This window comes from Pan paniscus, chromosome X (assembly GCF_029289425.2).
Source record: "Pan paniscus chromosome X, NHGRI_mPanPan1-v2.0_pri, whole genome shotgun sequence".
Lineage (NCBI taxonomy): Eukaryota > Metazoa > Chordata > Mammalia > Primates > Hominidae > Pan > Pan paniscus.
Window position 1 is genome coordinate 57,346,659 of NC_073272.2, and position 27,421 is coordinate 57,374,079.

General features: G+C 39.9%; 1 long non-coding RNA gene across 3 annotated transcripts in view; it reads left to right on the plus strand.

Annotated features, from left to right (window-relative positions):
* Window positions 1–14,102: 14,102 nt before the first annotated feature.
* LOC134729826 (uncharacterized) overlaps window positions 14,103–27,421 on the plus strand; it is a 298,887-nt gene continuing 285,568 nt past the window's right edge. For all 3 annotated transcript variants that reach the window (XR_010111310.1, XR_010111312.1, XR_010111311.1), the window contains exon 1: window positions 14,103–14,931. This is a non-coding gene — a long non-coding RNA (uncharacterized LOC134729826). The remainder of the gene's footprint in view (window positions 14,932–27,421) is intronic.

The following is a 27,421-nucleotide window of genomic DNA, read 5'->3' on the forward strand; positions in this document are numbered from 1 at the left end:
GCAGTTGCCCTGTTTAGGTTTAGCATGTAGGTCCTGGCTTACTTTTGTTGGCTGAGGTTACAATGACAATTTAAGCACAGAGCCTTTCTGGTGATATTTTGAGTGATTTCATACTGTCTGGGCTTCCATTGGTTTTGGCTGCTGCTGCTTGGGATGGTAGACTGGTTTCCCCAGGCCAGGTCCCTGAATATCTCTAGTTTTCTGGAAATCTGCAGGTGGAGAAGGAGTCTCATATTGCATGGTCCAAGATGCTTCCTCGGCAGGTAGTTGTAGCAAAAACTGCCTGCACCCTCACCAACACCACCACCAGTGTGGGTAGTGGAGAGAATTTCTTGAGCCAGACACTTGTGGTAAAATTCCTCTATTTGTGTCTCTTTGTTATATTTAAGTCAACATCTCAGTGTTGGTATCTCTTGATTGTCTTTGTTCATTCGAGTTGTGATTTTCTTGGCTTTTGAGATTACAAGTGATTTTTATTACATCCTAAAATTTTATTGGCTAAGGTTACGATGACAATGCTGTAGTGTCTTTAGGCATGTGAGGGGAGTGTTAGCCCTGCAGGATTCAAGAAAAATCTGATTGCCTTGTCCGACAGTCTCAGAGTGAAGAGAATCTCAGTACACATGGGTAAAAATAGGCCTCCAAGGCTGGGCTGTTTTGTAACTGGGTCTCTCTTGTTGGTTAGGCCTGCCCATGTGGTTATCTCTCAGCAGTCTCAAGACCTTCAGGGAAGGAGAGCACTTCCCCTGATCTCTTATATTTAGTAGGACTCCCAACGTACCCTCCACCTTGCTGGTGCTGTGACAGAGATTACCTTTGGATCCATATAATGAATGATCCCACTTGGGCTGTCTTTTGTTTCTAGGTAAGGAGGTTAGGAAATGCTGGGTCTGGGTCACCTTCTTCAGTTGTGGGATAGGGGGCATAAGATGCCCAGGTGGTATGTTGTTTCTTCATTCCTGAGATTACAAACCAGTTTACGTTTTTCCTACAACCTTCTTACCACATAGTACTCATTTGGATGTCTCCTGCAGTATTTCATGGGTTTATAGTTCCACTTAGTGGGTTGGAGCAGGGAGAACTGGATCTATGCCATCTTGTCCAGACTGAAAGTTCTCCAGGAATTTAATTTTTAGCAGGACATACTTAGAGACTTCATGCTTTACAATGAAAGGTTGGATTTCTAATGGCAAGAATTCCATGTACTGGTGGCTACTTGGCAGTACAGAGCACTGGAAAAACTATTCTCTCCCATAGACAAAGGCCATCTTTTAACCAAATGGCAGAGCAGTTACCCTACTCCCTGTGGGCTCACTGATTCCCAAGATGAAGGAGAGAGCAAGGGGCAATTTATTGAATTTTTCCATAAATGTTTTATTGATGAAATTCTAATTATAATTTGATATGGTTATTATTAGTTTAGTTCAATACATTTTTTGTAATACAGGTTTACTGTTGAGCAGAATCAAAAATTTTAAAGATAATATGTTGCTTAATTTGAGTTCAAAGTTAGTGTTCTCTATCATCAAAATTAATTGAAAATGTTTGTCAATGCTGATTTTTAATGAGACTTTATTATTTGAAAATTTTCATTACTTTTTAAACAGATAGGTACTGTCAAATACTGATATCAATCCATGTACCAGTGATATTTTATAACCCATTAAAAAATTGTGGTAAAATATACGAACTGTAAAATTTACCATTTTAACCATTTTCAAGACTACAATTAAGTACATTCACAATGTTGCACTAACTCTACTCATTTTCAGAGCTTTTTCATTATCCCAAAGAGAAATGACCTACCCATTAAAAATAACTTGCCATTCCTCCTTTTCCTGAGCCCTTGAAATCCTGTATTCTGTTTTCTGTTTGTTTCTATAAATTTGCCTATTCTATGTTCCTCATATAAGTGGAGTCATACAGTATTTGTTCATTTGTGTTTGTTAAAGATTCATCCATGTTGTAGCATGTATCAGAATTTCATTCCTATCTAAGGCAAAATAATATTCTTTGTATGTGTATACATATTACCTTTAGCCATCCATCAAGGAATATTTGGGTTATTTCACTTTTAAAAATTTTATTTCTACTGTATCTATTTAAGGTGTACAACATGATGCCTTGATATATATATATATATATATATAATTAAATATGTAATTACTACAGTAAGGCAATTTGCTTATCTATCATCTCACATACTTTCCTTTCTTTTTTTGTATTGTAAGAGTACCTAGGATGGCTGGCAAGATGGCCAAATAGGAACAGCTCTGGTCTGCAGCTCCCAACAAGATCAATGCAGAACGTGGGTGATTTCTGCATTTCCAACTGAAGTACCTGGCTCATCTTATTGGGACTGGTTAGACAGTGGGTGCAGCCCACAGAGGACGAGCAGAAGCAGGGTGGGGCGTCATCTCACCCAGGAAGCACAAGAGGTCTGGGAACTCCCTCTCTTAGCCAAGGAAAGCCATGAGGGACTGTGCCATGAGGAACGGTGCATTCCAGCCGAGATACTACACTTTTCTGAAGGTTTTCACAACTTGCAGACCAGGAGATTCCCTCCGGTGCCTATGCCACCGGGGCCCTGGGTTTCAAGCAGAAAACTGGGTGGCCGTTTGAGCAGACACTGAGCTAGCTGCAAGAGTTTCTTCTCATACCTCAGTGGTGCCTGGAACACCAGCGAGACAGAACCGCTCACTCCCCTGAAAAGGGGGCTGAAGCCAGTGAGACAAGTGGTCTATCTCAGTGGATCCCACCCCCACAGAGCACAGCAAGCTGAGATCCACTGGCTTGAAATTCTTGCTGCCAGCACAGCAGTCTGAAGTCAACCTAGGACACTCCATCTTGGTGAGGGGAGGGGTGTCTGACATTACTGAGGCCTGAGTGGGCAGTTTTCCCCTCACAGCATAAACAAAGCCACCGGGAAGTTCGAACTGGATGGAGCCCACCGCAGCTTGGTAAAGCCGCTGCAGCCAGACTGCCTCTCTAGATTCTTCCTCTCTGGGCAGGGCATCTCTGAAAGAAAGGCAGCAGCCCCAGTCAAGGGCTTATAGATAAAACTCCCATCTCCCAGAGACAGAGCACCTGGGGGAAGGGGCGGCTGTAGGCACAGCTTCAACAGACTTAAATGTTCCTGCCTCTGAAGAGAGCAGCAGATCTCCCAGCACAGAGCTTGAGCTCTGCAAAGGGACAGACTGCCTCCTCAAGTGGCTCCCAGACCCCCGTGCCTACTGACTGGGAGACACCTGCCAGCAGGGGTGACAGACACCTCATACAGGAGAGCACTGGCTGGCATCTGGCGGGTGCCCCTCTGGGACAAAGCTTCCAGAGGAAGGAACAGGCAGCAATCTTTGCTGTTCTGCAGCCTCCACTGGTGATACCCAGGCAAACCGCATCTGGAGTGGACTTCCAGCAAACTCTAGCAGACTGACTGTTAGAAGGAAAACTAACAAACAGAAAGGAATAGTGTCAACATCATCAAAAAGACTGTCCACACCAAAACCCCATCCGAAGGTCACCAACATCGAAGAACAAAGGTAGATAAATCCATGAAGATGGGAAGAAACCAGCGTAAAAAGGTTGAAAACTGCAAAAACCAGGATGCCTTTTCTCCTCCAAAAGATCACAACTCCTCACCAGCAGGGGAACAAAACTAGATGGAGAATGAGTTTGACGAATTGACAGAAGTAGGCTTCAGAAGGTGGGTAATAACAAACTCCTCCGAGCTAAAGGAGCATGTTCTAACACACTGCAAGGAAGCTAAGAACATTGAAAACAGGTTCGAGAAATTGCTAACTGGAATAACCAGTTTAGAGAAGAATATAAATGACCTGATGGAGCTGAAAAACACAGCACAAGAACTTCGTGAAGCATACACAAGTATCAATAGCCGAATCAATCAAGTGGAAGAAAGGATATAAGAGATTGAAGATCAACTTAATGAAATAAAGTGTGAAGACAAGATTACAGAAAAAAGAATGAAAATAACAAACAATGACTCCAAGAAATATAGGAATATGTGAAAAGACCAAACCTACATTTGATTGGTGTACCTGAAAGTAATGGGGAGAATGGAAACAAGTTGGAAAACACTCTTCAGCATATTATCCAGGAGAACTTCCCCAAAGTAGCAAGGCAGGCCAACATTCAAATTCAGGAAATACAGAGAACGCCACAAAGATATTCCTTGAGAAGAACAACCTCAAGACACATAATTGTCAGATTCACCAAGGTTGAAATGAAGGAAAAAATGTTAAGGGCAGCCAGAGAGGAAGGTCGGGTTACCCACAAAGGGAAGCCCATCAGACTAACAGCGGATCTCTCTGCAGAAACCCTACCAGCCAGAAGAGAGTGGGCGCAAATATTCAACATTCTTAAAGAGAAGAATATTCAAACCAGAATTTCTTATCAAGCCAAACTAAGCTTCATAAACGAAGGAGAAATAAAATCCTTTACAGACAAGCAAATGCTGAGAGATTTTGTCACCACCAGGCCTTCCTTACTAGAGCTCCTGAAGGAAGTGCTAAACATGGAAAGGAACAACTGGTACCAGCAACTGCAAAAACATACCAAATTGTAAAGATCGTTGACACTATGAAGCAACTGCATCAACTAACGGGCAAAATAACCAGCTAGCATCATAATGACAGGATCAAATTCACACGTAAAAATATTAACCTTAAATGTAAATGGGCTAAATGTCCCCATTAAAAGACACAGACTGTCAAAATGGATAAAGAGTAAAGACCCATCATTGTGCTATATACAGGAGAACCATCTCAAGTGCAAAGACACATATAGGCTCAAAAAAGAGGGATAGAGAAATATTTACCAAGCAAATGGAAAGCAAAAAGAAGCATGGGTTGAAATCCTAGTCTCTGATAAAACAGACTTTAAGCCAACAAAGATCAAAAAAGACAGCAGAACATCAAAAAGGTTATCCACCATGATCAAGCCGGCTTCATCCCTGGTATGGAAAGCTGGTTCAACATACACAAATCAATAAATGTAATTCATCACATAAACAGAACGAATGACAAAAACCACATGATTATCTCAATAGATGCAGAAAAGACTTTTGACAATATTCAACACCCCTTCATGCTAAAAACTCTCAATAAACTAGGCATAGATGGAATGTATCTCAAAATAGTAGGAGCTATTTATGACAAACCCACAGCCAATATCACACTGAAGGGGCAAAAACTGGGAGCATTCCCTTTGAAAACCGGCACAAGACAAGGAGGCACTCTCTCACCACTCCCATTCAACATAGTATTGGAAGTACTGGCCAGGGCAATCAGGCAAGAGAAGGAAATAAAGGGCATTCAAATAGGAAGAGAGGAAGTTAAATTGTCTCTGTTTGCAGATGACATGATTGTATATCTAGAAAACCCCATAGTCTCAGCCCAAAATCTCCTTAAGCTGAAAAGCAACTTTGACAAAGTCTCAGGATACAAAATCAATGTGCAAAAATCACAAGCATTCCTATACACTAATAATAGATAGAGAGCCAAATCATGAGTGAAATCCCATTCACAATGGCTACAAAGAGAATAAAATACCCAAGAATACAACATACAAGGGATGTGAAGGATCTCTTCAAGGAGAACTTCAAACCACTGCTCAAGGAAATAAAAGAGGACACAAACTAAGGAAAAAACATTCCATGTGCATGGATAGGAAGAATCAATATAGTGAAAATGGCCATATTGCCCAAGGTTATTTATAGATTCAATGCTATCCCCATCCAGCTACCATTGACTTTCTTCACAGAATTAGAAAAATCTACTTTAAATTTCATGTGAAAGCAAAAAAGAGTCCACATACCCAAGAGAATCCTAAGCAAAAAGAGCAAAGCTGGAAGCAATGCTACCTGACTTCAAACTATACTACAAGACTACAGTAAGCAAAACAGCATGGTACTGGTACCAAAACAAATATATAGACCAATGGAACAGAGCAGAGGCCTCAGAAATAAAACCACACAAGTATAACAATCTGATTTTTGACAAACCTGACAAAAACAAGCAATGGGGATAGGATTCCCTATTTAATAAATGGTGTTGGGAAAACTGGCTAGCCATATGCAGAAAACTGAAACTGGACCCCTTCCTTACACCTTATACAAAAATTAGCTCAAATGGATTAAAGGCTTAAATGTAAGACCTAAAACCATAAAAACTTTAGAAGAAAACCTAGGCAATACCATTCAGGACATAGGCATGGGCAAAGACTTCATGACTAAAACACCAAAAGCAATGGCAACAAAAGCCAAAATTGACAAATGGTATCTAATTTAACAAAGAGCTTCTGCACAGCAAAAGAAACTATCATCAGAGTGAACAGGCAACCTACAGAATGGGAGAAAATTTTTGTAATCTGTCCCTCTGACAAAAGTCTAATATCCAGAATATATAACGAACTTAAACAAATTTACAAGAAAAAATCAAACAACCCCCTCAAAAAGTGGGTGAAGGATATGAACACTTTTCAACAGAAGACATTTATACAGCCAACAAACATACGAAAATAAGCTCATGATCACTGGGCATTAGAGAAATGCAAATCAAAACCACAATGAGATACCATCACATGCCAGTTAGAATGACAATCATTAAAAAGTCAGGAAACAACAGGTGCTGGAGAGGATGTGGAGAAATAGGAACACTTTTACACTGTTGGTTGGAGTGTAAATTAGTTCAACCATTGTGGAAGACAGTGTGGTGATTCAAGGATCTAGAACCAGAATAGCATTTGTCCCAGCAATCCCATTACTGGGTATATACCCAAAGGATTATAAATCATTCTAGTATAAAGACACATGCACACGTATGTTTACTGCAGCACTGTTCACAATAGCAAAGACTTGGAACCAACCCAAATGCCCATCAATGATAGGCTGGATAAAGAAAATGTGGCACATATACGCCATGGAATACTATGCAGCCATAAAAAAGATGAGTTCATGTTCTTTGCAGGAACATGGATGAAGCTGGAAACCATCACTCTTGGCAAACTAACACAAGAGCAGAAAACCAAACACTGCATGTTCTCACTCATAAGTGGGAGTTGAACGATGAGAACACTTGGACACAGGGAGGGGAACATCACACACCGGGGCCTGTTGCGGGGTGGGGGTCTAGGAGAGGGATAGCATTAGAAGAAATATCTAAGGTAGATGACAGGTTGACAGGTGCAGCAAACCTCCATGGCACGTGTATACCTATGTGACAAACCTGCATGTTCTGCACATGTATCCCAGCACTTAAAGTATAATAATAATAAAAAAGAGTACCTAAAATGTAGTGTCTTAAAAAATTTCTGGTATACAATATTATTAACTATAGCCCTCATGCTGTACATTACATCTCTAGACTTATTCATCCTACACAACTACAACTTCATACCCTTTAACCTACATCCCCTCATCTCTCCTCCTCCCTTCTCCCACTGCCTCTGGTAACCACCATTCTACTGTGTGTTTCTACGTATTATACTTGATCTTTTTCTAGATGCCACAAATAACAGAGATCATGCAATATTCTTTTTTCTGTGTTTGTCTTATTTCACATAACATAATGTTTTCCATGTTCATCCACATTATTGCAAACAAAAAAACCTCCTTTTTAAAGGCTGAATAATATTTCATTACGTGTGTGTGTATACACATGCTACAATTACTTTATTCATCTGTCAATGGACACTTAGGTTGATTTGATAACTTGGCTATTGTGAATAATTCTGTAATGAACATTGTGAGTGCACATATCTCTGAGCTGCTGATTTCATTTTGTTTGGGTATATACAGAAGAGGGATTATTGATGGGTCATATGGTAGTTCTGTGGATTGAAATAATTAATATTATTAAAATGCTAATGCTGCCTAAAGCAAGGTAAAGATTCAATGTGGTCATTACCAAAATTCCAACGGCATTTTTCTCACAAAATAAAAAAAAGTTCTGTAATTACTACAGAACTACAAAAGGCCTGAAACTGAGGACAGTATATATATTGATTTTTTTAAATCTGATGACCAAGACAGCTACTAAGTGACTAATGGGTGGGTAGCATATGTGGTGTGGATAAGCTGGACAAAGGGATGATTCACATCCCAGGTGGGAGGGAGTGGGAATGCTCGAGATAGTATGAGATTTCATCACATTACTTAGAATGCACACAATTTAAAACAAATGAATTGTTTATTTCTGGAATTTTCTATTTAATAATTGTGTGTCACAGTTAACCATGGGTAACTGAAACTGCTTAGAGTAAAACTGTGAGTATCAGGGCATTACTGTACCTAGGATTGGAATTACTGGAATATGTGGTAATTCTATGTTTAACTTTTTGAGGAGCCATCATACTGTTTTCCAAAGCAAATGCACCACTTTACATTCCCACGAGCAATGCATAAGGTTTCCAATTTCTCCATATCCTCACCAACACTTACTTTCCAATTTTTAAAATTATAACCAGCATAGTGAGTTTAAAGTGCCATTTCACTGTGGTCTCGATTTGCATTTCCCTTAATGAATAATGATGTTGAGCATCTTTTTATATGCATATTGGCAATGTGTTTATCTCCTTTGGAGAAATGTCTATTCAAGTCCTTTGCCCATTTTTATATTGAGTTGCTTTTTGTTGCTGTTGGTGTTTTAGGGGTTCTTTATAATTTCTGAATATTAATTCCTTATCAGATATATGATTTGCAAATATTTCTCTCATTCTAGAGGTCATTTTTGCACTCTTCTGATAGTGTTCTTTGCTGCACAAAAGTTTTTAATTTTGATGAAGTCCAATTTATCAATTTTTTCCTTTGGTGTCATATCCAAGAAGCCATCGTAAAGTCCAATTACATGAAGCTTTTTTCTCACGTTTTATTCTAAAAGTTTATTAGTTTTAGTTCTTATGTTTAGGCCTTTGATCCATTTTGGGTTGATTTTTGCATATAGTGTAAGGTAAAAGCCCAATTTCATTCTTTTGCATGCTGTTATCCAGTTTTCCCAGCACCATTTGTTAAAAAGGCAGTTCTTTCCAAAGTATTGACTTTTAAAGTTGACTTTAAGATGACTCTTTTACTTTCTCCAGGTTGATGGCTATTTTTCTTAAAATTTGTAAGAACACTTTATATATTAAAGACATTAACCTTTTGTTGCATTGCTGCAAACTTTTCACCCAATTTGTCTTTTGCCTTTTATTTTTACTTATAGTATGTGTATTAGTCTGTACTCACGCTACTGATAAACACATATCTGAGACTGGGAAATTTACAAAAGAAAGAGGTTTAATGGATTTACAGTTCCATGTGGCTGGGGAAGCCTCACAATCATAGTGGAAGGCAAGTAGGAGCAAGTCACATCTTACATGGATGGCAGCAGTCAAAAAGAGCTTGTGCAGGGAAACTCTCATTTTTAAAAACATCAGATCTCATGAGACTCATTCACTAACACGAGAACAGTGCAGGAAAGACCCGCCCTCATAATTTAATCACCCGCCACCAGCTTCCTCCCACAACATGTGGGAATTGTGTGAGTTACAATTCACGATGAGATTTGGGTGGGGATACAGCCAAACCATATCAATATGTGGTAGAATGTTTAAATTTTGTCCATAAACAAATCTGACACTTTGTGGTTTTTGCTACTGGGAAAATGTTTTAAAATAGTATTCACATCCCAATATTTAAAAAATATATTCTCCTCTGATCCCTTATAGTTTTTTAAAACATTGTTAATGGACTTCAGATATTAAAAAAATGGGTTAATGATAATCGATGGTTCTTGACACACTATTATTGGTCTATTTATGTCATTTCCTTTTTAAATAATATAACAAATACATGTGAACCCATCACCCAACCCAAAACCTAGTACATTACCAATAACTCATATCTACCTGTGGTATCTTTTCTATCCCATTCTCCTACCTCCCTAACAGAAGTATCCTGAGATTATATCAATACATCCCTTGCCTTAAAAAGTTTTATCTTACATGTATGTATGAACAGACAATATACTGTTTACTTCTGCTTGTTTTTGAACTTTATAAATTGATATTAAACCATATACTGTCTTTTAAGAATTGCTCTGTTCACTCAATATTTTGGTATTAAGATCTGTCCATTGTGTTGCATTAACTTGTAGTTAATTTTTACCTGAATAATTAATAGAAACAAGCTAGGTGCACTGTGAGTATAAGAGTGTTTGAGTGAAAGAACAGCATGTGTGATGGCCCTGGGATGAGAAAAAGCATACCAAATTTGAGGAATTATAGAAAAGAAGGTCAGTGACTCTGGTGTCCTGAGGCCTGGAGGAAGGGTGACAGAAGATGAGTTAGGAGAAGCAGCCAAGGGATAGATCATACAAGGCCTTGTAGGCCATGGTAAAGATGTAGACTTTTATCACAAGTGCACTGGAAGACATTATGCAGGGTAACAACATGATCTGGTATGCAATTACTAAAGATTAATCTGGATACTTATAAACAGTTGATTGAGACAGGTGACAAAAATTCAATCTTAAGGTGTTGCAATTATTGTCCCCATTTGACAGATGTGAAAACTAAGGCTCACAGAGGTTAAGTAACTTTCCTCTATTACACAGCTACTACATGACAGAACCATGATATACACAAACGTGGTATGACTTCAGAGCTTGCTTTTTTAACAGTGATACCACATATGGATCTAGAGTTTAGAGGGGTTTGGTTTTGGGATATAAATTTAGGAATTCATCGGCTTATATTTAGAGTCACAGGACTGTATGAGATCACCTAGGGAGAGAATATAGACAGAAAAGAAGTTTAAGGAGAAGCCCTAAGGTACTCTAATATTTAGACTTTGGTAGAAGAGGAGAAAAGAAGACTGAAAAAGAGCAGCCAGTAGGATAAGAGTAAAACCATGGATTTTTCACATAAAAGTTAAGAGAAAAAGGCTGCTTCAAGAAAGTAGCAGTGATCGACTACTCCAAATATTGCTGAAAGGTACAGTGAGTTAAGGACTGAAAAGTAACTATTTGATTTAGCAACATAGAGGTAACTGGAGACCTTCAAAAGAGCCATTTCATTCATGAAGTCATGAAGAAAGAAGGCAGGTTGGAATGTATTTAAGAGTAAATGGGTATTCCCAGGAAGTCTGAAGTCACCCCAGGAGATGGAATCCACAGGAAAATTTCAGACTAGAAGCTCCTTAAGGGGAAGAAATGAGCCATCTAACTTCATGTGCTTGGAACCTAGCAGTTTTTTCTGTGTAATAGTGTGCAATAATTTATTTCTTGAACCTAACCGAATTAGATGTGGCTTCTGTCCCCATCCTCAGGGAATTACATTCTAGTTGGGGAGGTAACAAAAAAATATAGCATGAGTGGATGAGGTGTTTTCTGTAAATGCAATCCAGACTACATATTAAATATGACCTCAAAATGGGTGTATAATCCTGAAGCCAAAACCATTTTGTAAGATACTTGGAAAACCACTCTTAGACATTTAGGGATAATCAAGAGCTTTCAAGTGTTGCCTTAACCAGAGGATAAATACTATATTTAACTATGTACTCTTGCCATGAACTCTTAATCATTTCTTCTTTAGCAAGGGTTGCAAACTAAAATGCATATACAGGCCAAACTGGTAACAAAAATAAGTGAAATGTTCAGGTGAGGGCTGTAATAAGCTGACGAGATCATGGCACATCTAGAGGGGCCAGGCACTGCTGATTTCCGACAGATTGACAGCACTCTGGAAAATAGGCTTAAGGATGAAAACACAGATTTTCATATATCCCTACATTTTTCAATGTTGATAATTTATTCAGTCAACACCTGCACAGGCACACATGCACACACACATATACATATACATTGCAGACAAACAAAACTTATCTGCTGGCCAAATTTAACTTATGGACTGTTGGTTTGTAACCTGTATTGTATAGCAATTTCCACAATTTTCAGGGTTGTCTCAATTTCAACCCAGTCTTAGCTTGCCTGATGCCAAATACTAAGCCCCTCTGCATCATCCTTACAAATAGCTCTGCCTTGATTCTCAGAAATAGTGTAAAAGTTCTCTAAAACTTAAAGCACAACAAAAAAAATAAAATAAAATAAATTAGCCAGGCATGGTGGCGGGCGCCTGTAGTCCCAGCTTCTCTGGAGGCTGAGGCAGGAGAATGGCGTGAACCCAGGAGGCAGAGCTTGCAGTGAGCCAAGATTGCCCCACTGCACTCCAGCCTGGGCGAGAGAATGAGACTCCGTCTCAAAAAAAAAAAAAAAAAAAAACCACAAAAAAACACACACAAAAGTTAGAGAAAGGGGAAATTTATTGAAAGAGTCCTTTCTTTGCCTATGGTCCACAGTGTTTAGCATTGTGCTGAGAATATAACCATGGTGTCTGTCAAAACTCCCTATAATATTATGCTCACGTATAAGTAGCAGCCTAGTAAAAGCTGCCTGGCATTCACGGCTAGAGGTCCAGAGATTTGGGCTGAGTAACCTCTATGAACAGGCAGATAGTTAAGGTTAGGACACAGTGGGTATAAGCAACCAATGACATGTTAATGACAGCTCAAGACAACCCTGAAAAAAAGATTGTTGTCCTCCTAAGTTTTCTCTTGTTGAGACTAAATAGCCCTATACTCTTCTAGTGGTGAAGGAAAATGGCTGCTTCTTATGACCCTGTATCAAGGTCATAGTTTACAAAATTGCTTAAACCACCCTTCTTGCTTTATGTAACCAATGCCCTTAATTTTATTCTTCCCTTCATCTTTAAATTAAGAACACAAGTCAACCATCAGCTATCAACTGCCAACCCTAAAAGCTAACCTGAAAGCACACTTCTACTATGTCACTGCTCCAATCATGTTGCCAACTCAGCCCAGAGGCAAGATATTCAAGCAGATGTTCTAAGGAAGAATAAATAGGGGAAGTTGTTCATATCAGGTGTGTATTTCTTTCTTGTTTTCTGTTTTGATTTGTTTATTGTTTACAAACAGATATCACCCAGCTAAATCCCTGATGATATTGCCTTTAATTGTTCTTTCAACAAATTTTTATTGAGTCCCTACTATATGACACCCACTGTTCAGTATGCTGTGGATAGAGCAGTGAGCAAAATAGATGATGTCCCTGCTCTTACTGAGCTTATACTCTAGTGGGAGACTTACTTTGTCACAGAAACAAACACACAGATTAAATTGTGATCTGTGCTGTGATAAAAAGAAAATGAGATGAGGTCACAGAGAGTGCCTGGATTGTGGGAGTTACCTTAATCCACATGGTAAGGGAACGCTTTCCTGAGATGTGTAGGATATTGGAGCCCACCGTGGGCATAATCAGACAGAAGGAAAAGGAAGTGCAAAGGCCTTGAGGTGAGAGAGATCTTAATATATTGCAATGAAAAGGAGGTCAGCATAGCTACAGCAGTGTGAACAAGGTGTTTACAAATCAAGTCAAAGAGACAGGCAGGGGACAGGTGGATCTTGAGGGCCTTGTTGATAATATAAGACAATCTGGATGCTAACTGCAGTGGGAAATGACTGAAAGGTTTTAAACAGAGGTGCGACCTGGTCAGATTTGCCTTTTAGAAAGACTATTTGTTTGCTGGCTGTTGAGCAGATTTTAGCAGGGCAGATGTGGAAGAAGGGTCACCAGTGAGGACACTCTTCTAGCCATCCATTTGGGAGATGGTGATGGTCAGGATCAGGGTCAGGGTAGTAGTAGTGGAAAGGGTGAGAAATGGTCAGATGCTGAACACACTTTTAGGACAAAGCTAACGGGATTTCCTCAATAATTGGATGAGACTTGTGAGAGAAGAATCAGGGATGGCTCCAAGATTTTTGGCCTAAGCAACCAGGTATTGTCATTAACTGAAGGGGGGGATGGCATTAAACATGATTTCTCATGGGTCATTCTGGAGTTCCAATTATACCTGTGGGATGGAACCTCAGGGCCCTTCTCTGACTTTGAGCTGCCTAGTTATGATATGGGGCGGTAGTAAGGGACTGCTGTTTGGGTGAATTAGAGGCATAAGGCACATTTCTGGGAATCACCACCCTCTCTCCCTTCCCCTTCCCCATTCTAGTCAAAAACATGCAGACTCACACAGATGAGAGACGGAGAAGACTGAGCATCCCAGGATAGGCAGAAGGAAGAGTCCCAAGAAACTCTAGAGCTGTTGTAGCCACTTCAGTCCAAAGACTGCATGGGCGTGGGCGGCGCCAAGGGGGCGTCGCAGAAACTTTCTTAGGGATCTGGCAGCCTAGGGAACCAGTTTTACCGGAAACAAAGTAATGAAAAGAGATGCGGTGGGGTGTGGCGGGGCCTGCCCCCTGCCGGAAGAAGTTTGGGTGCAGCCCAGTATTCAAGCTCCAGGACAAAGGGGGCGGGGAGGCCGCCACTAGCAAACAACCTCAGCTTCATAAATCCAGCAGAAAGGTCCGGGGTATTGTTGAAAAGGTCGGAAGGACCAAGATTATGTCCGCCAGCCTAAGTGGGACGAACAACCAAGTTGTGCGATGCAGCTTTAAAGGGGCTGGTGATTGACAGAATGGTGTAGTAGTAGATGGGGTGGAGCCGCTGGGTGGGGTCGAGACTGGCAGCTGAGAGATACCAAAAGGAAGAAAAAAGAAAACCATTGCTCTTGATATTGCTAATGCCGGGGGGGAGGTAAGTAGGGAAAAGGAAGGTTTTAGAGTTCACCTCCACTCCTTCCCCTGGCTAACACTCTTTACACTCTTCTGCCTTCCCTTGAGATAATTAAAATAGACTGTACACCGGCCCTAGTCGGTGCCCATTCCCCCTAACTCTTCACTCAACTACGTGTGTAGTCCGAGGGAGTGAGGACCCCGGGTCCAAGAGCTCAATCCCGGCCCCGCCCCGTCGGCCCAGGCCCCGGGGCTGGGAGGAGAGGATGCCTTCGGAGGCGCAGAATCCGAAAGTAAGTTCCTTTTATTTTGCCTTACCAACTGCCACCTCCCACTCCACCTTCCTTTTATCACCCTCTCTGGGCGGCGAAATAGCCTCTTTCAAGGAAAACCTTTCAGGGTGGAGCAGAGTGGGGTTGGTAAGAAGGGGAGGGGAAGGGAGGTGGTGCTTTAGAGCCTAGGGGAGCTACCACGGGCGGGACAGGCGCGCTCAGTTCGATGGCTGTGTGGTTGGATCCTTGATTTCTCCTCCAGGTATTAGAGCCTCGACTTCCTCCCTCCTGGCATTCTTTCTTTTTATCACCCTGCAGCAACCCTATCAGGTTGCCTGAAGCCTCTAGCTGTGAGCTAGGAGGGCTCCATCTTGCCTGGCTTCTTAAAGGGACAGTGCACTATTTAACTGGAAATTCAATTATGAGAAGGGTGGCAGTACCTCTATGTTGGAAGGAATTTGTGTGGCGAGAACAGCTTTTTCTTACTCAGACCAGCTTCCAAACTTGGTTCTAATATCCGTGTGATTCTTAGGAGGTGCACCGTGGGCAATGTTGCCAAGTTACACATTAGTTAACTGCAGCCAGTTGACTGCAGTTTTAGCTCAAAGGGAAAATTTCCATTTCCTGAAAGGCGCCATGGCAGTGCAGGTATCTTGAACAAATTCATTCTACAAATTTTATTGAATGCCAGGTGCATTGCCTGTGGCTGATCACACTGCTGGGAGGTTTGTGTAAAATGTCAAGGCCATGCAGAGTGTTGTCAATGACTCCCTTTTTAACTGATTAGTAGCTTTCCCAGGATATGGAGACAAATGTTGAATTTGATTCCAACATTTACCAAACATTTCTTACATGAATGGCTCAATGGTTCACTTTTATTGTCTTCTGTTCAGTACCAGGTGTCCATATGCTCAAAGCCAAGTGACTGGGAATTCCAGCTAGAAGAAATAGGAACTCAAATCAAAATGGCATGCAGAGAGGAAAGAGCAGGAAACTTCAGTAGGAAAGCTAATGCCACTTTGGCGTTATCCATGTCCAGTAAGGGAGATTGTTTTGGGAAAGAGGGCTTCACCATCTCCCTTCCACTGTTAAAGAAGAGCTGGTGTGGCAGAAACTTGTTAGAAAGGGTCTCTTATGGACCAGTGACATCTCTTACCTATTTGTCTCTCTTATGTTTCTGCACAGGGAGGGTGGCAGGACTGTGGATAGAGCCTAATGATACTCCACAGGTCGAAGAGATGAAAATATGTTTGAGGTTTTAGGGTTCATATTTCACTCTGTAGGTTTTTGTTTGGTCAGTGGGATGCCACAGTTCCCGGTGCTCTGCAATTTCCTTTGTTTTGAGTCCCTTCCTAGTTCTTACTCAGCGGTCCAGGGTAGGGAACTGTGACAGAGCAAGGTATTGACACAAAATTACATTGTGTTATTATATTCATTCATTCATTTGTTCATTCATTTGACAATTTCATACTGAGAATCTATTCTGTATCATCACCACACAAGACTCTGGGGAAAATATGCCTTCTTGGAGATTATATTCTAATGAGGAGGTGTTGGTGGAGGGGACTAACAAAAAACAATGAACATATACGTTGAGTGGGGATAAGATGGGAGAAAAGCTACAGGGCATGTGGAATTGGGGTGATTTTAAAGAATATATCTGAATGAAGTGAGGGAGCCAGCCGTGAGAATACCTGAGGGAAAGGTGTTCTAGACAGAGGAAGTAGCAAGTGCAAAGGCATGGTATGTTCAAAGAATAGTAAGAAGGTCAGTATCACTGGAGTGGACAAGAGGAAGAGTGCGGGATATAAGGTCAGTGAGATAGAGGGGGCTAGATCATATAGGAACTTGTAAAGACTTTGACTTTTATTCTGAATGAGACAGGAAGTCACTGGTAAAAAAAAAAGTAACAATCATTCTATTTGAAATTCTATTGCATTAAAGAGAATGAATCTTGAATTATTTATCTTATACAATCAAGATGGATTATATTTTTATGTTTGGAATCTAATGCTCCTTTAAGAAAAACTTAGTAAACTTATTGCTAACTTGTTCATGTCAATTAATACAATTTAATTTCATAGCAACCATTGTTTTATAAAATAAATATCTGAAGAAGGTTTCAAATGCACTTGAAACTACTGTTGACAGCACAGAGTTTAGAGATGCTGACCCCACACAGTTGAAAATCCATATATAACTTCTGATTCCCCAAAACTTATCTACTAGTAGCCTACAATTGACCAGAAGCCTTACTAATAATATAAACAGTTAATTAATATACATTTTGTAAGTTATACATATTATATACTGTGTTCTTATAATAAAGTAAGATAGAAAAAAGAAAACGTTTAGAAAATCGTAAGCAAGAGAAAATATATCTACTATTCATTAAGTGAAAGTGGATTATCATAAAGGTCTTAATTCTTGCCATCTTCATGTTTAGTAGATTGAAAAGGAAGAAGAGCAGGGTGTGGTCTTGCTTTTTCAGGAGTGGGAGAGGTGGAAGAAAATCCATGTATAAGTGGACCCATGCAGTTCAAACCTGTGTTTTTCAAGGGTCAACTATACTTAAATACAAAAAGTCTCTTCAATGTACTTCAACAAAATATATTACAATAAATTTATTAGCACTAGAAAAAGTCTCATCTGCTTTAAGGAAATATTACAAGATTTTGTAGCACTCTTTGTCAAGAAATTGTGAAAATTATTTGCTTGGAAACCTTTTTTTAAACTTTCCATCCTGCTGGCACACATGATTCCTTTTAAGTTGTGCACTGTGCTTCCCCCAAGTCCTTCCCAGTGGGAGCTTTAAGTATAAAACACCTCATTAGCCTCAGGGAACTCAGAAGGAGAGAAGAGTGCGAGGAAGGGAATTGAGAGAAAGAAGAAAAAAGCCAAGGAAGTCCAAACAGGACAATGCACTAAGAACAAGAACAAGTCACACAAATACAAAGTTTTAACCCCTCTGTTCCATACATTGAAAGTTCCATTCATTTCTGGCCTTGAAATTTCCACTTGTCCTTGTGACTCCCTTTTAGAGATAAGGTAGGTGTGCATGTTAGATGTGTGTGTAAAGGGAGACTTGTGGATTAGGGTAGGCTTCCCCTAAAACAATTCTTAACCTTGGCCACACACTGGAATCAGTTGAGGATATTTTAAAAATACTGATAACTTTGTCCATCCTCAGAGGTACTGATGTAATTGGTTGGGGCACAGCTTGGAAGATGGATTTTTAAAAGAGCTCCCTAGGTAATTCTAATGTGCAGTAAAGGTTGAGAACCACTTGCTTAGAGTTGAGGTTGTCTTAGTATGGTGCTTGGACCAGCAGCATCAGCATCACCAGGGAACCTCTTAGAAATGCAGATTTTCAGGCCCCACCCCAGACATACTGATTCAGAAACTCATACTGATTGTGATAAAACAATCAGTACTTTTTTTCATACACCATCTGGGTGACCTGGATACACACTGAAGTTTGAGGACTACTACCTTAGAGGTTAGAGGTTCTCATTTTTTTTCATTCCCAATACACCTAAGGAATATAACACACTCCTATTAGTAACAGAGGCTCACTGTGCCCTGTTTGTGAAAGGTGGAGAAGGAATATGCCTGTTCCCATCCCATATCAGAATCCCCATTCCCATTCCCTACTGCAGAATTTACAATCACTGTTTTAGAGTATATGGCTTTTTAAATTATATGCATTATTTCCTTTAATTTCAGCACTCATGTTTCATGCATCATTTCACTTCATCCTCACAATAATCTTGTGAGGTAGACACTATTATCATTGCCATTTTATAATTGAGAAAACTGAGGCACAGGAAAGAAAGTACCTTATCCAAGATCATACAGCTAGTAAGTGTAAGAGATCCATCCTCTCCTGTACTTTCTAAGTTGTTTCATCAGTTAGGTTCCTTCTCTCTTATTTTCTTAAATTTCTTCTTATTCTTTGATTTTCCCACTCATTCAGCCCTATCCACCTAACATTGCTAACATATATTGAAGACCTCCTTTGTATCAGGCCCCTCTATTGAGTGTGTTACAGATATCAATGTATATAATGTTCACAGCAGTCCTATTAAGTAGATACTATTATTTTCCTCATTGTTCAGTTAAGGAACTTGGGGCACAGCAAAATCAAGCAACTTGCCTAAGCTTACACAGCTAGTAAGTGGCAGAGCTGAGATTTGAACCCAAGTGTATGAAGTCTGTGCCTGACTATTATGCCATACTACCTAGTCTTAAGCTTACAAGCACATTTTTTCCCTTCTCTAAATCTTTCTTTGAACTCATTTAAATTACCACTCCCATTTATTTTGTGCAGTTTCCATTTAAACCATCACTGAAACTGTTCTTGCCAAAGTTACTTAATGATCTGTCATGTTCAGTGCTCTCTCTTTAGATCTTCAGCCTTCTTGCCTCTCTACTACATTCAAGGCTGTTATATCTGACCTAGCTTATTATAATAGCTCCTTTATTGTTCTCTCTGCCTCCAATCTGTATGTCCTTTGCTATGGGTTGAATTGTGTTCCCCAATATATGTTGGAGTCTTAATTCCTAGTTTTTCAGAATGTGACTATTTGGAGACAGGGTCTTTATAGAGGTAAAAATTTAAAATGATCTCATTTTATTTTTTTATGAGATCATTTTAACTTTATTAAATTAAGTGGGCCCCAATTCAATATGACTGGTGTCCTTATAAAACAGGGAAATTTGGATACAAAGACAGACTCACACATTGGGAATATGATGTGAAGAGACATGGAGAATACAACCATCTGCAACCCAAGGAGAGGCCTAGAACAGATTCTTCCTTCACAGCCCTCAGAAGGAACCAACCCTGCTGACACCTTGATTTCATACTTCTAGCCTCCAGAACTGTGGGACAATAAATTTCCATCGTTTAAACGAACCAGTTGGTGACACTTCATCATAGCAGCCCTCAGAAATGAATACAGAGTAGAGGGGAAAGGTTATTCCAGGCAGGAAGAATCTTATTACCAGAGGCAAGTAATGGGCATTAACATAATGTGGGTTGGAGAAGAACAGGGTAGGGTTAGAGAAAGGGTGAGTTTAAGAGAACTTTTTCTTGTGGTGGTAATACATATGGGGTAAAAGCAGTGGCTGGAAAAACAGCAAGGTTAAAATTCTTTCTCCTAGTGTTTCAGGGAAATAGCTAAGTTTCAAAGAATATTATCTAGCTAATGCCTCCTAATGCTAAAATGGCCTATATTTTGTTCCTTAGAAAGCTGAACTTAGGAATAACTCTCTGAGCTGGGAACATTTTACTGGTCAGTGATGGCATGATACATATGTAATGGACAGAGAACATGGAAAGGGGTTCAGAGTACATTTTTACAAGAATAATAACTCAAATGTGATCTGCAGCTTTGGTTTAATTAAATCTGGTCATATATATTAACCATTTCCACTTATGTAAGGCAGATGGTTTTTGAAATGGGGAAGCAGCATTCAGTTATTCATCCCATTTATTTGTTCAATATATATGCCATGAGAACCCTCTATGTAGTCAGCTCTGTGCTACAGCCTGGGTATACAAAAATCTGAGACCTCAGTCTTGCCCTGGAGCTCAGCTGGGAGACAGACAAAACTCTAGCTAACATCTAACATTTCTTGATTACTTAATATATGCCATGCTAAGAAAATTCACAATAATTATGCTCACTTTTTAGATAAGGACACTGAGGGTTAGAGGAAAGTTGAGTCAACTTCAGGAGAGGAGTTTTGGCAAACTTGCCAAGTGAGAAAGTTATTAATATGAGCAAGTAAAATGTGGGTGATTTGTGGGGTTAGACGGTTAGAGAAGACTTGCTAGAGGAGATGATATTTGAGTCTTGAAGGATAAATAGGAGTTTTCAACATACACAAGTTGAGAAAGAAGGAGCATGGCAGATGGAAGGAACATTATGTATAAATCAATGGAGACACCAGAGATATGCTATGTTCAGGAAATAGTGTTTCATTATGGCCGACACATAAGTTGGTGGCAGGAAAAAAGACTGGAAAAGTAGGCACAACCCAGGAATCAACCATAAATAAGAGTCTCTTATTTTTTATAAGCACGATATGAGGAACACTGTACCCGAAAGCTATTCTTTACTATTCAAAACATTAGAGATTGCATAAACAGCTGCTTTCAGTACTGTACACAGAAATTAGAGGGATTTTTTTCACTGAGAGTCAGTCAATAAAGACCAGAAAAATTACTGGGACCAGAAGGTAGACAGAAACCTTAGGACTCAAAAATCATTGTTGATCAGGGAGAAGGGATGAGACTGGTACTTTGTGGGAGTCTGGACTGGTAGAAATGATTACTAGTCAGAGTAGTCAAAGCAATAATAATAATTTTAATAATACAGCAATAAATGTACCAAGTACTACTCTAAGCATTGAATTTACTATATCCATTTGATAAATGGGGAAACTCCAGTACCCCAAACCTCTGACAATAGCTGTAAAGAAACTGGGAATACTCTGCTAATAATTTGTAGAATTTGAATTTGAACGCAGATAGTTTGGCTATACAATCTACATTTTTAATCATTATGAAATATTGAACTAACTAGTCAGTAAGACCAAAAAAGGAAATAGAATCAAAGTGAATCAGTAACTGTGGGTCCTGTTAAGCAGTGTAATGCAATGTACAAATGGGTACATATGAAAAGGATAAAAATAGATGAAAGATCTAAGAAGTAACATGTAAGACAGATTTTGCTGACCGAGGTCACAACTCAAGGGTTCACAAGCCACATTCAGGCCACAGATGTACTTGCCTTGAGCCATGTTCTTTTCAAAATTTGAATTAATTGCCAGTGTGTAAAAGGCAGATGATTTCACATAAAATAAGCTCACAGTTTTCTTGAAAAACTTGAAATGTGTGGCATCACTGGGCCTATACTGCCTCATGGTGACACTTAACACAAGCTGAAGCAGCAGCTTCCCCTTTATACATGTTATTTATTCATTAATATCCTTTGGTTGCAAAGGGTGTAAACCAGCTGAAGCTAGCTTAAACACAAGAGCAATGTGACTGGATCTTAGGAGTGGACTGGGTTTTGGAAATGCGAAGTTGTCAGCAACCTAAGGTGATTTTCTTTCTATGTCTTATATATGCTTCCCTTGGCATATCTGCTTATTTCTTCTCTCTTAGCAAATTATATTACATAGTGAGCAAGAGATAGCTCCCTCATCTCTCGAGTTTATAAGTTACAGTTCAGTCACATGAACAGGTACTGGTTCTGTTTGTTCCAATTCCCAAATCACAAGGAAGTGGACACTCACCGATTGACCAGGCTTGGGCCAGCTACTTATACCTAGATAAACCAGCTCTGGTCAGGAAGCTAGGGTCATGTAATATAAGCTATTGGAACACCTTTGCTAATCAAAGAGGAGTTATAAGGTGGTCACTATGTACAGAGCAGATATTTCCAAATGTGTCCCCTGTACGAAATATTATTTTGGCCCTACCCACTTTGTAGTAACTTCTTGTGTTCTCTTGGAAGTTTTGCAGCCCACTGTAGCCCTGGCCTACTTGATATGCTTGCCAGGCTATGTCCTGCTATTTTGAGAATATGTAGGGTTGACTGTGCTCCCAGTGGCCTAGTCCTTTCCTGTAGTGAATCTATTCCTACTACTGTATAAAGCAATTTGAGGCCAAAATTGCCATAATAGCCTTCTCCAATTTTCTTTTTGCACTTTGAAGTCCAAAGGGCTTCCTTCAGTGACTTAAAATTATCTTATTAATCATCATAATGATCTAAAGGCCAGTGAGTGAGGCCTGGTGAGTGCATTCTCAAAGGGTAACAGGCATGGATGGAAAAGAGGGAAGTCATGGGGAGAGCAGCTGATACCAATGTGCCCAGGCCTAGAGAATTAGCAAGAGTTGCATTTATAAATGTAATGCCTGGGCTTTAGAACTACGCATAGTGACAGTGATTAACTAACTGTGTTTCCCGTTTGTGGGTCCCCTTACTCCCAGGAACTTTCCAAGGTTTATGCTTCCCTGCTAAGGCTTTGGATACTTCTTGAATCAATGATTTTTTTTCAGTGACTTTAAAGTTCCCTTCCTGACACTCCTTACTGAAGTAGCAGTTGATATTTGAAGTTTTGCTCTCAGCAAAGTTTCCTTAGAGCTGTTGTCAGAGGTTGGCTTCCAGAGATTGCTAACCTTAGACAATGTTGAGAGAGAAGCTTCTTCTACCCTCCAAAATGCCAAAGTAAGCTGATCTGGCTGAAACTATCCACTTTCAAGATCTTGGGATAGATTTTTTCCAAAGGAATCCAATCTCCCTGCTCAAGTCTTGCTGCCTTCTCTGGAATCTGCTTTGCTTTTTATAAATAGAATAGAATTGTCCTGACTTCCTCAAGCTAAGAGTTGCTTATTTCCAGAGTGAGAGTCTACATTTTTCAAAGTGAAATGGGAAGAACCCAGAGCCAAAATGAAGCAACTTCCTAGGAAGAGTAATTTCACTTGGAGCATTTGAAATCTAGGCAAACATTGTTTTCTTTCCCTTTCCTCTTTGATAAAGTCAGTTCAAGTTCCAATAAAATGAATATGGGTTTCTTACTTTGGATCCCCTGTCTCCTTTATCCAATTCTTTAGTTGGCAGGTGAAGGCAGTATTTATCACAAATAGCAATAATAATTAACATTTATTGAGCAATTACTAAGTGCAAGACACTATTCTAAATTCTCGACAAGACCTACATACTAAAATGGTCATGATGGTGTGTTAAAGTTATCCCGTTTTAATTCAAAATAAAGTCAAGAAATATCATCCTTATAAACTGTGTGGGTTTAAATAGAGAGTGACTTTGGGAATCTTAAATTTGTATTTCACACCCTGTCATCTACTCACTCTTCTGCTAGCAGGAAACAGTACACTCATATAGTGGAAAAAGTACTCAAGCAAAAGAGCTTTTTCTTGAGTATTCAAGGGTCAGAAGAGGGCTGGCTTCTGAGTGCCCAGAACTGTGTTAGCCCTGTATAAAGATTATTTTGTTGACTCTTCAGTACAATTCTATGAAATATTATTGCTCCCCCACCTTTTCTTTTAACAAATGAAGAAATATAGAATTAGAGAAGTTAACTAAATAACTTGCTTTCAGTCACACAGCTAGCATTTGTCGTCTGGGATCTCAACACAAAATTAACACCAGAGCCCTTGCCTTTAAGTACTAGATCATGCTGCTTTTAAACACATAAATTAGGAAGGGGACAGTCTCAAATGTCGCAACTCTCTTTTATAAGTATTCTTGTATTATTTAGTAATTCAACTTCTCACTATCTTTCCTTGAATGGAAATAAGATTAGAGAGATAACAGGAGCCCCAGAAAGTAAGTAGATAAAGGAAGTTGTTTCTACCTCTGGGTTCCCATAGCACTAGACTCAGCAGTCTAAGGATATCTTAATCATGATTGTCCCCAGTGCCTAGAACATAGAAGGAACCCAGTGAATACTTGTTGAGGGAATAAGTCAATCAATGAGTTTGGGGAAATTATCTACCTAGCTTGACACTTTCTGGCAGATTATACATCATTTTTCATGTTCCTGGTCAACTATATGTAGATCATGCATATAGGTACCCAGACAGAGATATACATGCTCATTCAGAAATTGCCATCCAATCCTGATACATGCAAACTCATAAAGATATATCTCCACACAAATGAATGCTTGGCATATTTGTTTTCTGATGCTGTAAAATGTACCACAAAATGGGTGCCTTAAAACAGCAGAAATTTATTCTCTCACAGTTCTTGAGGCTAGAAATCTGAAATAAAAAATAAAAGTATTGGCAAGGCCATGCTCCATCGAAAACCTCTAGAAAGAATCCTTCCTGGTCTCTTTCAGCTTCTGGTATGTCCAGATATTCCTTGGCTTGTGGCAGTATAACTCTAATTTCTGTCTCTCTCTTCACATGGCTATGTCTGTGTGTATATGAGCGTGTCCGTGTGTGTGTGTGTGTGTGTGTGTCTTCACTTGTCACTTTCCTCTTCTTTATAAGGACACCAGTCATAATGAATTAGGGCCACCTTAATGATTTCATCTTGATTACATTTGCAAAGACTTTATTTTCAAATAATGTCACATTCACAAGTACTGATGGCTAGGACTTCAACATATCATTTTAAAGGTCACATTACCAACCAAAACAGTCTTCCTTTGGCCCTCCAAAATTTATGCCCTTCCCATGGGCAAAACACATTCACTCTATCACAACATCTCCAAAAGTTCTAACCCATTCCGGCATCAATTCTAAGCCTTAAAAATCTCACCTAAATTTAATCAACTCAAAGAGTCCCAAAACTCATCTTCTACTTCATCTGCATAAGGAAGGATGAGACTCAGGGTGTGGTCCATCCTGGGGCAAAATTTCTCTCTTCTGTGGACCTGTGAAACCTAGAAAAAAAGTTAGCTGCTCCCAAAATACAATGGAGTTTTCAGATTAAGAGGGTGGATAGAAGGCAGGACTAGCTTGCAGCTCCTGGTCAGACTGATAGAGCAGTGTGTGGAGACTCACTTCGTGAACTTTTGCTCCCAAGAACTACCACAGGAACACACCAGGAAAGCCAAGAAAATCCAGAGATCCTTTGAAGGAACTGGATTACCGCTGCAAACTCCTGAGACACTGAAAAACTGTGAGCCTGCTTGCTCTCTCAACAGGGAGGTTCGTGGTCTGGGGCGAGTTCTCAGCCCTGGTCACCGGCTGCCTCGAAATAGACTCAGTGATGTTGGGGGGGCATGGGGGAAGTGAAACCAGCTTTTAGGATTGCAAGCTGTGTGAGAGCTGGGTGAGGCCTGTGACTGCCAGGTGTCCCGCACTTCCCTGGCTACCTGTATGACTCAGCAGAAGCAGCCATAATCCCCCTGGGAATATAACACCATTAGACAGGGAACCACGCCCCAGCCCCTACAGCAGCCACAGCAAGCCCGGCCCAAGGATAGGCTGAGCTCAGACATGCCTATCTCTGCCCCCACCTGGTGGTCTTTCTCTACCTGCTAGCTGAAGGCAAAGGTCATAATATTTTGGGAGCTCTGTGGCCCTGCCTGCTGCCTGAGAAACCTGAATACTTAACCAGGTGTCTCTAGGGCAAGTTTGCCTCCTCCCTATAGGACTGCAGCTAATGCACTCTTGAAAGCACCACTTCCTGGCTGGAGGCCAACCAACACAAAACCAGCCCACTAAACAAAAACACAACCAAGGACCTGCACCAAGTCCACTTCACTTCCCTGCTACCTCCACCAGAGCAGATGCTGGTATCCATGGCTACAAGACCTGAAGATGAATCATATCACAGGAGTCTTTGCAGAAACTCCCCAGTACCAGCTCAGAGCATGGTAGCTCCCCCGGGTGGCTAGACCTAGAAGAGCAAAAACAATTACTACAGTTCCTCTGTACTGTAGGAAGCCCCATTCCTAGGGGAAGGGGGAGAACACCACATCAAGGGAGCACCCCGTGGGACAAAATAATCTGATCAACAGCCCTTGAATTCCAGATCTTCCCTCTGACATGGTCTACCCAAATGAGAAGGATACAAAAAAACAATTCTGGTAATATGACAAAACAAGGATCTTTAACATACCCAAAATATCCTGCCAGCTCACCAGCAATGGATCCAAACCATGATGAAATCTTTGAACTGCGAGAAAAAGAATTCAGAATGTCTGTCATTAAGCTAATCAAGGAGGCAATAGAAAAAGGTGAAGTCCAACTTAAGTAAATCAAAAACATGATACAGGATAGGAAAGGAAAATTCTTCAGTGAAATACATAGCATAAATAAAAAACAATCACAGCTTCTGGAAATCAAGGACACACTTAGAGAAATGCAAAATGCAGTGGAAAATCTCAGCAATAAAATCAAACAAGCAGAAGAAAGAACTTCAGAGCTCGAAGACAAGACTTTCGAATTAACCCAGTCCATCAAAGACAAAGAAAAAAGAATTTTAAAAAATGAACAAAGCCTCCAAGAAGTTTGGGACTATGTTAAATATCCAAACCTAAGAATAATTGGTGTTCCTGATGATGAAGAGAAATATAAAAGTTTGAAAAACATATTTGAGGGAATAATCAGAGAAAACTTACTCGGCCATGCTAGACATCTAAACTTAAAAGTAAAACCCCAAACTATAAAATTCCTAGTAGAAGAGAATCAAGGCAATACCATTCAGAACATAGACACAGGCAACCATTTCATGATGAAGCCGCCAAAAGCAATTGCAACAAAAGCAAAAATTGAGAAATGGGTTCTAATTAAAGAGCTTCTGCACAGAAAAAGAAACTATAATCAGAATGAACAGACAACCTACAGAACTGGAGAAAATACTTTCAAACTATGCATCTGACAAAGGTCTAATATTCAGCATATACAAGGAACTTAAATTTATAAGAAAAAATCCCATTAATTCATCTTGAGTCAATTTTTGTATCAGGTGTAAGGAAGGGGTCCAGTTTTAATTTTCTGCATATGGCTAGCCAGTTT